The 12,500-nt window shown below is 33.5% G+C and overlaps 2 non-coding genes and 2 pseudogenes across 2 annotated transcripts; 3 read left to right on the top strand and 1 right to left on the bottom strand.

Annotated features, from left to right (window-relative positions):
- The first annotated feature begins 7,801 nt into the window (after nt 1–7,801).
- On the top strand, nt 7,802–7,874 carry TRNAT-UGU (transfer RNA threonine (anticodon UGU)). The gene has a single exon. It is a non-coding gene; the product is annotated as a tRNA-Thr (tRNA).
- Nucleotides 7,875–8,114: 240 nt separating this feature from the next.
- LOC126665854 (30S ribosomal protein S4, chloroplastic-like) lies at nt 8,115–9,997 on the top strand (annotated as a pseudogene).
- Nucleotides 9,183–9,269, bottom strand: TRNAS-GGA (transfer RNA serine (anticodon GGA)). The gene has a single exon. It is a non-coding gene; the product is annotated as a tRNA-Ser (tRNA).
- A 2,313-nt stretch (nt 9,998–12,310) lies between the features above and the next one.
- Nucleotides 12,311–12,500, top strand: part of LOC126665852 (photosystem I P700 chlorophyll a apoprotein A1-like) — a 2,603-nt pseudogene continuing 2,413 nt past the window's right edge.

The following is a 12,500-nucleotide window of genomic DNA, read 5'->3' as shown; positions in this document are numbered from 1 at the left end:
TTTACACCTCAGGAATTCTACACATTTAAATTAATTCCCGCACTTTATTTTAAATGACTTTGACCCTATATAAAATAATATCATCTCAATTGGGTCCTTTAAACTTTATAATAATAATATGTATATGATTATTAACTATAATACATGTACGTCTACATGTTTATATATATCTATAAATATGTATGTACATTATTACAATCCAAACTCTAACAATCTCCCACATGGATTGCATAATTATGTATATCCATACTATAGAAACTTTCAATCATATATAAATCATTATAACCATATTTATGTGCACAAAAAAAATGTCATCTAAACCAATCACGTCCATTAGTTTTATTAACACACGGACCAAAGAGGCAGACGTTGTCTCAGTTGCAACTAAACCTACAATGATTTCGTACATCAACTTAACCAAATGACATTGATCAAGTGTGGATGTGTAGCATGGAAATTATATATGATACAATACATATATCTATTTCCAACTGGTCCTACCTTAACCAAATGAGATCAAAATTCAGAGTGAACTGTAGAAACTATAAAACCAAATAGTTTATTATGAAAACTAAATAATGTCATGACATCAAATACTGTATAGATCATAAAATACAAAACAAACTCCCACAAAATCAAATACTATCAAATGTGACAACACCCATACGAGCAATATGCTCATGAAAAGCTGTAGGGGATAATGCTTTAGTGAGCGGATCCGCAAGCATAGAGTTTGTTCCTATAAACTGAATATCAATATAACCACTCTGAACTCTTTCCTTCACAACAAGAAACTTAATGTCTATATGTTTAGATTTATAAGAACTCTTGTTGTTATTTGAATACAGGACTGCTGCTCTATTGTCACAATGCAGCTTAAGTGGTCTTTCGACATCGTTGACCACTCGCAGTCCCGTAATGAAGTTACGCAACCATATAGCATGATTGGATGCTTCGTAACAAGCAACAAATTCAGCTTCCATAGTTGAAGATGTAACAAGTTTCTGCTTGGCACTTTTCCAAGAAATAGCTCCACCGGCTAATGAAAATACATAACCAGATGTTGATTTCCGACTATCTTGGCATCCAGCAAAATCAGAATCAGAAAACCCAATGATCTCAAGTTTATCCGATTTTGCATACGTGAGCATATAATCCTTAGTATTTTGTAAATATCTGAAAACTCTTTTGGCTGCAACCCAATGTTCTCTTCCCGGATTGCTTTGGTATCTACCAAGCATTCCAACAATGAACGCGAGATCAGGACGAGTACAGACCTGCGCGTACATCAAACTCCCTACCGCTGATGCATAAGGAATACCTTCCATAAACTTGGACTCTAATTCATTTCTCGGACACTGTTTGAGACTGAACTTATCTCCTTTGGATACAGGGGTATCATGTGGTCTGCAGTTTTGCATGCCAAAACGTTGTAGAACTTTCTCAATATAGCTCTTTTGTGATAATCCTAAAATTCCTCGTGAACGGTCACGGTGAATTTGGATCCCCAATACAAAAGAAGCCTCACCAAGATCTTTCATTTCAAAATGCTTCGAAAGAAATTTCTTGGTTTCACGAAGAAGTTCTATATCACTACTTGCCAGAAAAATGTCATCCACATATAACACCAAAAAAATAAATCTACTCCCACTGAACTTATGGTACACACAATCTTCAAAAAGGTGTACTTCAAAACCAAATGATAGAACAACCTTATGAAATTTTAAGTACCATTGACGAGAAGCTTGCTTGAGACCGTAAATGGATTTCTTTAGTTTACAAACTAATTGGTTAGTTTGCTCTGTAGCAGCTAACCCTTCTGGTTGCTTCATGTAAATTGTTTCCTCAATGTCTCCATTGAGAAAAGCTGTTTTTACATCCATTTGACAAAGCTCAAGATCAAAATGTGCCACAAGTGCCATGATTATCCTAAAAGAGTCTTTCGATGAAACTGGAGAGAAAGTCTCTTTATAATCAATGCCTTCTTTTTGAGTAAATCCTTTAGCGACAAGACGAGCCTTATATCTCTCTATATTGCCTTGTGAATCCCTTTTGGTTTTAAAAATCCATTTACAACCAATTGGTTTCACACCTTCAGGCAATGGAACAAGATCCCAAACGTCATTGTCTTTCATAGATTGCATTTCCTCACTCATAGCATTGATCCATTTTAGAGAATTAGAACTTTTTCGTGCTTCATGGAAGGTGAGTGGATCATCTCCCACTAAGTTAAAATGTTCTTCATTCTCTGAGAGAAATACAAGATAATCATCTGAAATTGCACTTCTCCTTTCTCTAGTGGATCTTCTTAAAGGCACTGGTTCTTCATGAATTTGAGGTTGTTGAATTTGATTCTCATGATCCTCATGAACAACCTGTTGATGTTCAGGTTGATCTTCATGAAGAGGATATTTCGTATTGTCATGTATTTGAACTTGATGTTGTTGTTGAATAATGTTAGGTATTAACACTTGATCATTATCAACAACAACCGTAGGAAAAGGAATATTAATGGAATCCTCTTCAAATTCAAATACATTACTCTTATTTTCCCCTCCAAATTCAACATCCTCAAAGAACCGGGCATTCCCCGTCTCAAAAAATGTTCTTGTTTTGGGATCGTAGAACTTAAATCCCCGCGATCTCTCAGAGTATCCTACAAAATAACTACTAACAGTTCTTGCATCAAGCTTCTTTTCATTTGGCCTATAAGGCCTTGCTTCTGCTGGACAACCCCAAACACGTAAATGTTTTAAGACTGGTTTCTTACATGTCCACAACTCATATGGGGTTTTGTTTGTAGCCTTTGTAGGAACTCTATTAAGTATGTAAGCTGCGGTATTTATTGCATCTCCCCATAATGAGTGAGGTAAGGTTGTACGAGAAATCATACTTCTTACCATATCCTTAAGGGTTCTATTCCGTCTCTCTGCTACACCATTCATGTTTGGACTACCTGGCATGGTGTATTGAGGGACAATCCCGCACTCATCGAGGAAACGAGCAAATGGACCTGGACGTTGTTCACCTGATCCATCATTCCGACCATAATATTCACCACCACGATCAGATCTAATGACCTTAATAGTCTTACCAAGTTGATTTTCAACTTCAGCCTTGAAAGACTTAAAAACGTCCAATGCCTGTGACTTCTCATGAATTTAGTATAGGTAACCATATCGAGAGTAGTCATCAATGAACGTGATAAAGTATTGTTGACCATTCCATGAAGCTATAGGAAATGGCCCGCAAATATCTGTATGTATCAGTTCTAAGACATCTTTAACTCTCTCAGCTCCTATTCTTTTCTTGTTTGTAATTTTCCCTTTTATACACTCAACACAAAATTTATTATTTGATTCATCAAGTTTTTCAAGAATTCCTTCTGACACAAGCCTATCAATTCTCTTTTTAGAGATATGACCCAAACGCTTATGCCATAATGTGAAAGAGTTCTCATTGAGAATTTGCGTTTAGTGCCTTTGGTTTCAACATTATGGGACTCATTATACGAATTTATCGTATCAAGTAAATAAAGGTTGTCGTGATTAGATAGAGTACTAGTTCCAACAAGCATAGAATTAAAATAGACATTACACATTCCATTTCCTGATGAACAAAAAAATCCTTCTTTGTCCAAAACAGTAGCTGAAATCAAATTACGTCTAAATGACGGTATAATAAATGTATTATTTAATTCTAAGTAAAAACCAGTACTTAACAACAACCGAAAAGTCCCTATGCCTAAAACTTCAACCGGATTTCCAGTGCCCATATAGATGTATTTCTCATCATCACTAGGTCTTCGGTAGTTCAGGCAACCCTGCATAGATATACTTATGTGAGTTGTAGCACCAGAATCCAACCACCAAGTATATCTTGGCACTGAAACCAAATTAACCTCAGTACAAACAAGAGCGAAAGACGTACCTTTCTTCACACGCCAAGTGTGGTATTTAGCACAATCTTTCTTCATATGAGAAGGGTCTTTACAAAAGAAGCATTTCTTTTCTTGATGTCCAACGGACGGTCCCTTTTGCTTCTTTGGTGGTCCAGACACCGCAATCTCTTTTCCTTTTCTCTTTTTGCCACGACTATAGGAGGTTGATACAAAATGAGCACTTTCAGTCTTATATTGTTTCATCCTCTCTTCCTCTTGAACCAAGTGAGAGATGAGCTCATTAAATGTCCACTTATCCTTTTGACAGTTATAGCTCACCTCAAACTGTCCAAATTGGGGAGGAAGTGATATCAACACTAAATGAACGAGCAAGTCTTCCGAAATCTCGATTTTTAGTGTCTTTAATTTTCCTGAAAGATGAAACATTTCCAAGATATACTCTCTTATGCTTCCGTTACCATTATACCTCATAGATACAAGCTTTCTTAAAGATGCACTTGTATCTGCCTTATCGCTTTTAGCAAAACGCTCTTCAAGGGTATCAAGAAACTTTTTAGCATCAATTTCCTCAGACATGGTGTTCAGAAAAGTCTCCGGGATGGTATTTTTCATAATCATTAGACTTACGCGGTTAGAGCGATCCCACCTCTCAAATTTCTTCAGTTCGTCAGAAGAACTTAGATCCATAAGAGGTGTAGGACATGGCTCTCTTAATGCGAGGTCTAAATCCCTGCATCCCAATACCATAATCACTTTATTTTTCCAAGTTTTAAAATTACTACCACTAAGCATCGGAATGCTATTAATCTTGGCAGTAACCGAAGAAGCATTAACAAAATCAGCTGTAAAGAGAACAATGCATAAACAAAATAATGAGCTCACACATAAAAAATTTATACCAAATAGTGATTAAATACATCAATAACAATAACAACCCATTTCAAGATAACCATGTTGACATCAAATCTAATCTTTGGATAGAGAATTGATTCAGTTGATTCTCTTGGTGTAGTAATCCAGTAAAAAAACATAATATCCAGTCAAATATTTAGTCTTCCTTTGGGCCGATTAAATATTTACAACGGACACCTAATAACCATTTTACTCATTACTACATGTATGTGTAAATTTCTGCAAAATAATAATTTTTCTTTGGAAAAATATATTATTCGCATGAAAAATACATATACTACCACTTAATAATTCACAATAGAAAATAATTGAATAGCGGAAATCACTTTGGTGACTACACTATCGAAATAAATTCAAGTGAAAAATTAAGTTTATAAATAATTTAACGTTATTGTAATTAATCACTAAATTCTCTAAATATGATACTATTATCCATAATATTACTGATATAGTAATATATAAATGTACCATAAATAAAAGATGAATTTGGATTACGAAATTTAATTTGGACTAAACTGTAATTATTTTGAACTTAAGAATAATTAATTTATGGGCAATCTGATAAGACAATAAAACTATAAGGATCAAACTAGATCTTTTGTCTTAAAACAGTATAAATTTATGAAAGAGAATGATGACCACGGTGTGTGAATATGCGCGTGGGCCATACCAATATGTATGACACGCGCGCTTATTTTTCTCTATATCCAATGGGTAGGACTCTTGCGCAAAAACAGTTTTAACCATAAGCCTCATGTCTTTTTGCATGGGTCACACCATTTCACATAGGTCAAGCATGCAAATTTTTTGTTCAAAATTAATCTAAGTTACAGAACGATTAATTTAGTCCAAATTATCCATAACTAATTCAATTTTTTTTTTCCGCAAATTATGGAAACTTCAATTAAAAATAAAGTTACTGAAACATGCATATTAATTTAGTTTCAATCAAATCACGCAAAACATTTCCAAATGTACAATAAAATTAATTCCAAATCATGCATAATTAATCTAAGTATACAAAAAAAATTAATTACGCATTCAAAAACAATAGAGTTTAATGAATTTAAACAAAAATAAATTCAATTCAATTTTCATAATTTTCTCAATTCTATGAAAATCGAATTGTTGGATCATTTATAAAATCATGAATTCATAAAATGATTATATAAATATAAATTATCAATAAAATTCATATTTATAATCATTAATCAAGAATACAAACAATTCTAAACAAGATTGGCTCTGATACCAATTGTTAGGAAAACTTAATCAATTAAGTACTTAAATTCTTGTTTAGAAGATTGTTTGAGAAAACTAAATGCGGAACATACCTGAATCCATGATTAAAATCTTAAAGAAGTAGAAGAGTAGGGAGAATAATCTTCTAATTGAGTGTGTTGTGTTTTTGTACATATGTTTAAATGGAAAATGGGAAGCCTATTAAAACAAACTCAATAGACACATCAATTAGGGACCATACCCTTTCATAAATAATTAATAGTGTAAATTACTAATCTGCCCATTATTAGTTAATAATTTACACCTCAGGAATTCTACACATTTAAATTAATTCCCGCACTTTATTTTAAATGACTTTGACCCTATATAAAATAATATCATCTCAATTGGGTCCTTTAAACTTTATAATAATAATATGTATATGATTATTAACTATAATACATGTACATCTACATGTTTATATATATCTATAAATATGTATGTACATTATTACAATCCAAACTCTAACAATATGCTTGTGAAAGAATCGAACGCATAAGAACGATAACGAAATTGGAATCGTTAATGAAAAGAGAGAATAGGATAAAAATAATTAGGGAGTCGAGCGGGCCTTTTTTAGGGATAGAGGGACTTGAACCCTCACGATTTCTAAAGTCGACGGATTTTCCTCTTACTATAAATTTCCTTGTTGTCGATATTGATATCGACATGTAGAATGGGACTCTATCTTTATTCTCGTCCGATTAATCAGTTATCTATCAGACTATGGAGTGAATGATGTGATCAAGTAATATTCAGCCCTTTCTTCAACTTGGAATCAATTCAAATCAAAACAATTCTTTTTATTTTTTCATATAAAGATACAAAATATGAATTTGACCCCTATTAATTAATCGTCTGAGATATTATTTCAGTACGTATCCATATGTATTCCAGTATTCCATATGTATATTTCCGTATGTATTATGTATTTATAGGGTTATCCTTTACTTTATCCTTTCTGCAATTTGGACGGAAGGATTTTATTAATGCAACACAGTCAACTCCATTTGTTAGAACAGCTTCCATTGAGTCTCTGCACCTATCCTTTTTTATTCTGTCTTTATGATATGAACCTTTGTTTGTTTTCGGAAAACCGGATTTGGCTCAGGATTGCCCATTTTTAATTCCAGGGTTTCTCTGAATTTGAAAGTTATCACTTAGTAAGTTTCCATACCAAGGCTCAATCCAATTAAGTCCGTAGCGTCTACCAATTTCGCCATATCCCCCCTTATTTTTTCGATTAAAATCTTATTATTACCCGCCTTTCAGTTATATTCTATTGGAACTCTTGAAATTATTAGATACCGATTCCTATAAAAATTGCTATAATATAAAAAAAGTGTTTCCTCTTCTTTTTTTTTCTTATCTATCGTCTTTCATCTCTATCAAAAACCTTTCTTTAGTCTAATCTTTAGTCTAATCTTTAGACTAATCAGAAAGGATTCTATCATTTCTCTATCCGCAATTCAATATAGATGTATATATACTGCATTTATTATATATACTTCTCTTACTCTTATTTTTTATCGCGCAATTTTGAATACTCGAACGGTCAATTCTTTATTTCTATATTCATATTCATTATGAATAACTAATAATAATTATGAATAACTACTACTAATCATGAAAACAATAAAACGTTAATAGCCAAGATTCCACTAGTTTACTAAATTCCTATGCATATCCTAAATTTCTGTTATGTGAGCCCGCTTAGCTCAGAGGTTAGAGCATCGCATTTGTAATGCAATGGTCATCGGTTCGACTCCGATAGCTGGCTTTTCTCTATTTGTTTGATTTTTTACATAATTGATAATTTTTTTTTGAAATCAAAGAATATTGATATTGAAAAAGCTTCGTTCCCTTTTACCAAAGGGGACCCATTATTATGTGGTAGGAACTTCAAATTATGAAAAAAGTTAAAAGATAGAATAGTTAAATCTCTGCAGAACAAATCCAGAACAAGAAAAGGACCCTTTTTTCTATATACATTATTGGTATATAGACAAAAAGGCCCCGATATTGATACAATCTATCTCATTATTCTTTGTAGTATATTACTACAGTAGATTTAGTTTCATTTATCATATTTCTCTTATTTATCATATTTCTCTTTTAGTTCAGTTTTAATTTAGGTTTTTGAAAATTCAATAAAATTCAAATAAAATAAGGAGTTTTTATGTCACGTTACCGAGAGCCTCGTTTCAAAAAAATACGCCGTCTGGGGGCTTTACCGGGACTAACTAGTAAAAGGCCTAGAACTTGGAGCGATCTTAGAAATCAATCACGTCCCGGTAAAAAATCTCAATATCGTATTCGTTTAGAAGAAAAACAAAAATTACGTTTTCATTATGGTCTTACAGAACGACAATTACTTAAATACGTTCGTATCGCCGCAAAAGCCAAAGGGTCAACATGTCAGGTTTTACTACAGCTACTTGAAATGCGTTTAGATAATATCCTTTTTCGATTGGGTATGGCGTCAACTATTCCCCGAGCCCGCCAATTAGTTAATCATAGGCATATTTCAGTTAACGGTCGTATAGTAGATATTCCAAGTTATCGCTGCAAACCCCGCGATTTTATTACAGCTAGGGATGAACAAAAATCTAAAGCTATGATTCAAAATTCTCTTGAGTCATCCCCCAGGAAGAATTGCCAAAACATTTGACTCTTCTGCCATTCCAATATAAAGGATTGGTCAATCAAATAATAGATAATAAATGGATCGGCCTAAAAATAAATGAATTGCTGGTGGTAGAATATTATTCTCGTCAGACTTAATTCTAACTAAAATCAAAATAACAAGGGTTCGAATAATTTTGTCCCCCCTATTCTAAGTATAAGTAAAAATAAAGAAACAAAAAAGGAAGGGTTTGATTTGATCGGGAGTTTTCTCCTATTCATATATCGTAGAGTAATAGGGATATTTTCATTCCGTTCCCATTTTTGCAGTCTTTTTTGTACCGCAGAAATTAGGAATAGAGAATCTATATCAAGGAAAGGTCTAACTGTTGAAATTAAGGTATCCGTTGTTATGTGATTTGATACGTTGCGGTCAGTAACATTGATAAATTAGGCGAAGGTACGGAAAGAGAGGGATTCGAACCCTCGGTAAACAAAAGCCTACATAGCAGTTCCAATGCTACGCCTTTAACCACTCGGCCATCTCTCCTACATAATGATTATGGCCCCGAAACCGAGTGAATCGCGAGTCTTTCATATTAATTATTGAATATGTATAGTACGTACAATCAATTCTAACTAATAAAAATAGAAAATTTTGAATCAAATAAAGCACTTTCCTTCAAAATTGGGGGATAAGGATAATCTTGTTTTTGTTTTTGTGAAAAATCCTTTCTTAAAAGCAATAAAGATATGTATCTATTCGTGTTTGTGAAGTTTGTGAAGTTTGTGAAGATGGTCTTTCCATCTTTTTTTGATATTTATATCTATACCGGCGTAAATCATTGGATTGGAACAATCTGTTTTTATGTTATTTTGTACCATACAACTCCTTTTTTGTGGGATCGTTTTCTCATGAGAGGTAATTAAAAGAAATTATAAAATGGATTGCTACTTATGCCTAGATCCCGGATAACTGGAAATTTTATTGATAAGACCTTTTCAATTGTAGCCAATATCTTATTACGAATAATTCCGACAACTTCGGGCGAAAAAGAGGCATTTACTTATTACAGAGATGGTGTGATTTGATTTTTTTTACTATTTCAAATCTTAGGAAAAAGACACATTATTCGGGGTAGAAAGATTTGAAATAACTCTACGCTTGTTGAAGGTGAAGTTTCTAAATAAAACAATGCCCTCTGTCGGGTATCCCCGATTAATGCAGCCTCAGATGCTTCAATTGTCAATTCTAGCAGTGAACGTAAGGTTATACCTATGGCTATGGGTTCTGTATTGCAGTGCAGTACCCCACTAGTACCAATAGGCGGCATATAGGAAGAAGCACTACGCCTAGGAATCAACAACATGAAAGACGAAACCTTTGTTAGAAATTCTCCTTTTTCTTTATTGGGATTGGGACTAAGAAGAACGGTTGGGACAACAAACATCCATCTCGTTCGTACTTTGGATACCCGTAGAACCGTCGAAGACTGTTGAAGTGACTAATTCCTAGAAATTAAGGAAGATTGAAGACAAAGAAATTGTTGGAGTTAACTTAATATTATATTTTTATCGAGTATCAACATGCTTGATGTTAAGAAAAGATCTTTTGCAGGAAGGTCGGCTAGAGATTTCTTGTAAAAAAACTAGCCCCGCTCAGTTCATAATGAGAATATTTCACTCTCTTTCTATACTGTATTATTCTCATTATGCACATTAAGGGAGGAGCCGTATGAGATGAAAATCTCACGTACGGTTCTGGAACGGAGATTCTTTGAATTGAATGACGACCGTAACGGATGTCTGCTCAATCCGAAGGAAATTATGCGGAAGCTTTACAGAATTATTATGAAGCTATGCGGCTAGAAATTGATCCTTATGATCGAAGTTATATACTCTATAATATAGGCCTTATTCACACAAGTAATGGAGAACATACAAAAGCTTTGGAATATTATTTTCGGGCACTAGAACGAAACCCCTTCTTACCACAAGCTTTAAATAATATGGCCGTAATCTGTCATTACGTGCGACTATCTCCACTATAGAAAGAAAAGAAAAAAGAAAAAATAGGCTTTCTACGTATGCATCGTCAAAACCAACAATTTTTTATTAGCTGTAGAAAAGAAAGCAACTTCATAAAAGTCAAAATATGAAGAAAAAATATGCCTAGATACTTTATTCTATGGATAAAGGATCTAATTGATAGAGGAAGCATCGTAAAGATCAACTAGTGATATTTTTGGACGATACAATAATAACCTGCTTACTTATGTTATAATATGAAACAAAAGTTAGGAATCAACTTATGTAACAGAGTAGATCCCCTAAAGTATTGAGCAGCGGTGTAGCATCAGATCCCAAAGATAGTAAGTCTTTCTTATGAGGGAAGGTCTTTTTCAAAGATTCTATATAAATGAATTTCTATATAAAAATAAAACTGAGATAGTTACCTTTCAGAAAATTCTAACGATAGTAGAAGGCCTGCGCTTTATTCTTCTGAAGGTGGGAGAAAAGATAAAACTGATTTTTAATCCAAATTCAAGTTTGAAACTAATGTAATTAACCTTTTTTGGTTAACTCAAAAAAAATGGGACACAAAAAGAATTGACTGCTGAGCCGTATGAGGTAAGAAACCCTCAAGTACGGTTCTAATGGAAGGAATTTGCTTGCCTATTCTGACCGAGGAGAATAGGCCATTCGGCAGGGAGATTCTGAAATTGTGGAGGCTTGGTTCGACCAAGCCGCAGAGTATTGGAAACAATCTATAGCGCTTACTCCCGGAAATTATATTGAAGCGCAAAATTGGTTGAAGATCACAAGGCGTTTTGAATAAGAGCACTCCCCTTTGTATTTTTGTATTTCTATTTTTGTATTTATTGTTTAATTTAGTATTTCTTTTTTAGTACTTGGTATATTTTTTTATTTCTTATAAAAAATTTGTTATAATAGAATTTATTGTTTGTTACCCCTATCAGTCAAAAAAAGAAAATAAAAGGATCGGTTATCTGGGAAGAACCAATCAAAGAATTTCGTGAATTTCATAATACTCCTTCTCTTCTAAGATCGTCTCTTTTCGTCTGGTATTTAATATTTAATAGGAATAAGCAATACGCAGATATCAACAGTAGAGAATGTTTCTTTTCTTTTCTATAGTAGAGAATGTTTCTTTTCTATATTTTATTTTCGGTTATTAAAACGAATAAAAAATAGCCTAAATCTAGAATAGATCCTGGAATGTCTCTTACTAATGACTTCACCTGATTTGAAATAGAGTAATAGTAATAGGTTCTATGTCAAAAAAACATAAGTAAAAAAGAAAGGAGTTTTGGCTAGAAACTTTGAATTAAGATAGGAATACGCTAGGTTGCACAAAAAATCGTTTTTGCGTTAATTCAAAGCCCAGAAAGGTCCGTTGAGCGCCTCGTGGCTATGTCATAATAGATCCGAACACTTGCCCTGGATCGACTTCCAGATCATAATTGCTCTAGTGAATAACTAAAGAAACTCGATAAGATAAATGGGAGATATAAGAGAAAGAAACTAATTATAAGTATCTCTCATAGGTTCACTAATTACTTGACTTGATTGTTGGCGGGTCTCTTTATATGTGTTGTCCGGAAAGAGGAGGACTCATTGATTATTCGTTCGCCGGAACCAGAAGTAAAAATTTTGGTAGATAGGGATCCCATCAAAACTTCTTTTGAGGAATGGGCCAGACCGGGTCATTTCTCAAGAACAATAGCTAAAGGACCAGATACTACCACTTGGATCTGGA

Source organism: Mercurialis annua, linkage group LG1-X (genome assembly GCF_937616625.2).
Source record: "Mercurialis annua linkage group LG1-X, ddMerAnnu1.2, whole genome shotgun sequence".
In the NCBI taxonomy this organism is placed as follows: domain Eukaryota; kingdom Viridiplantae; phylum Streptophyta; class Magnoliopsida; order Malpighiales; family Euphorbiaceae; genus Mercurialis; species Mercurialis annua.
Note: the sequence above shows the minus strand (reverse complement) of the source record. Positions and strands in the feature narration are given on the sequence as shown.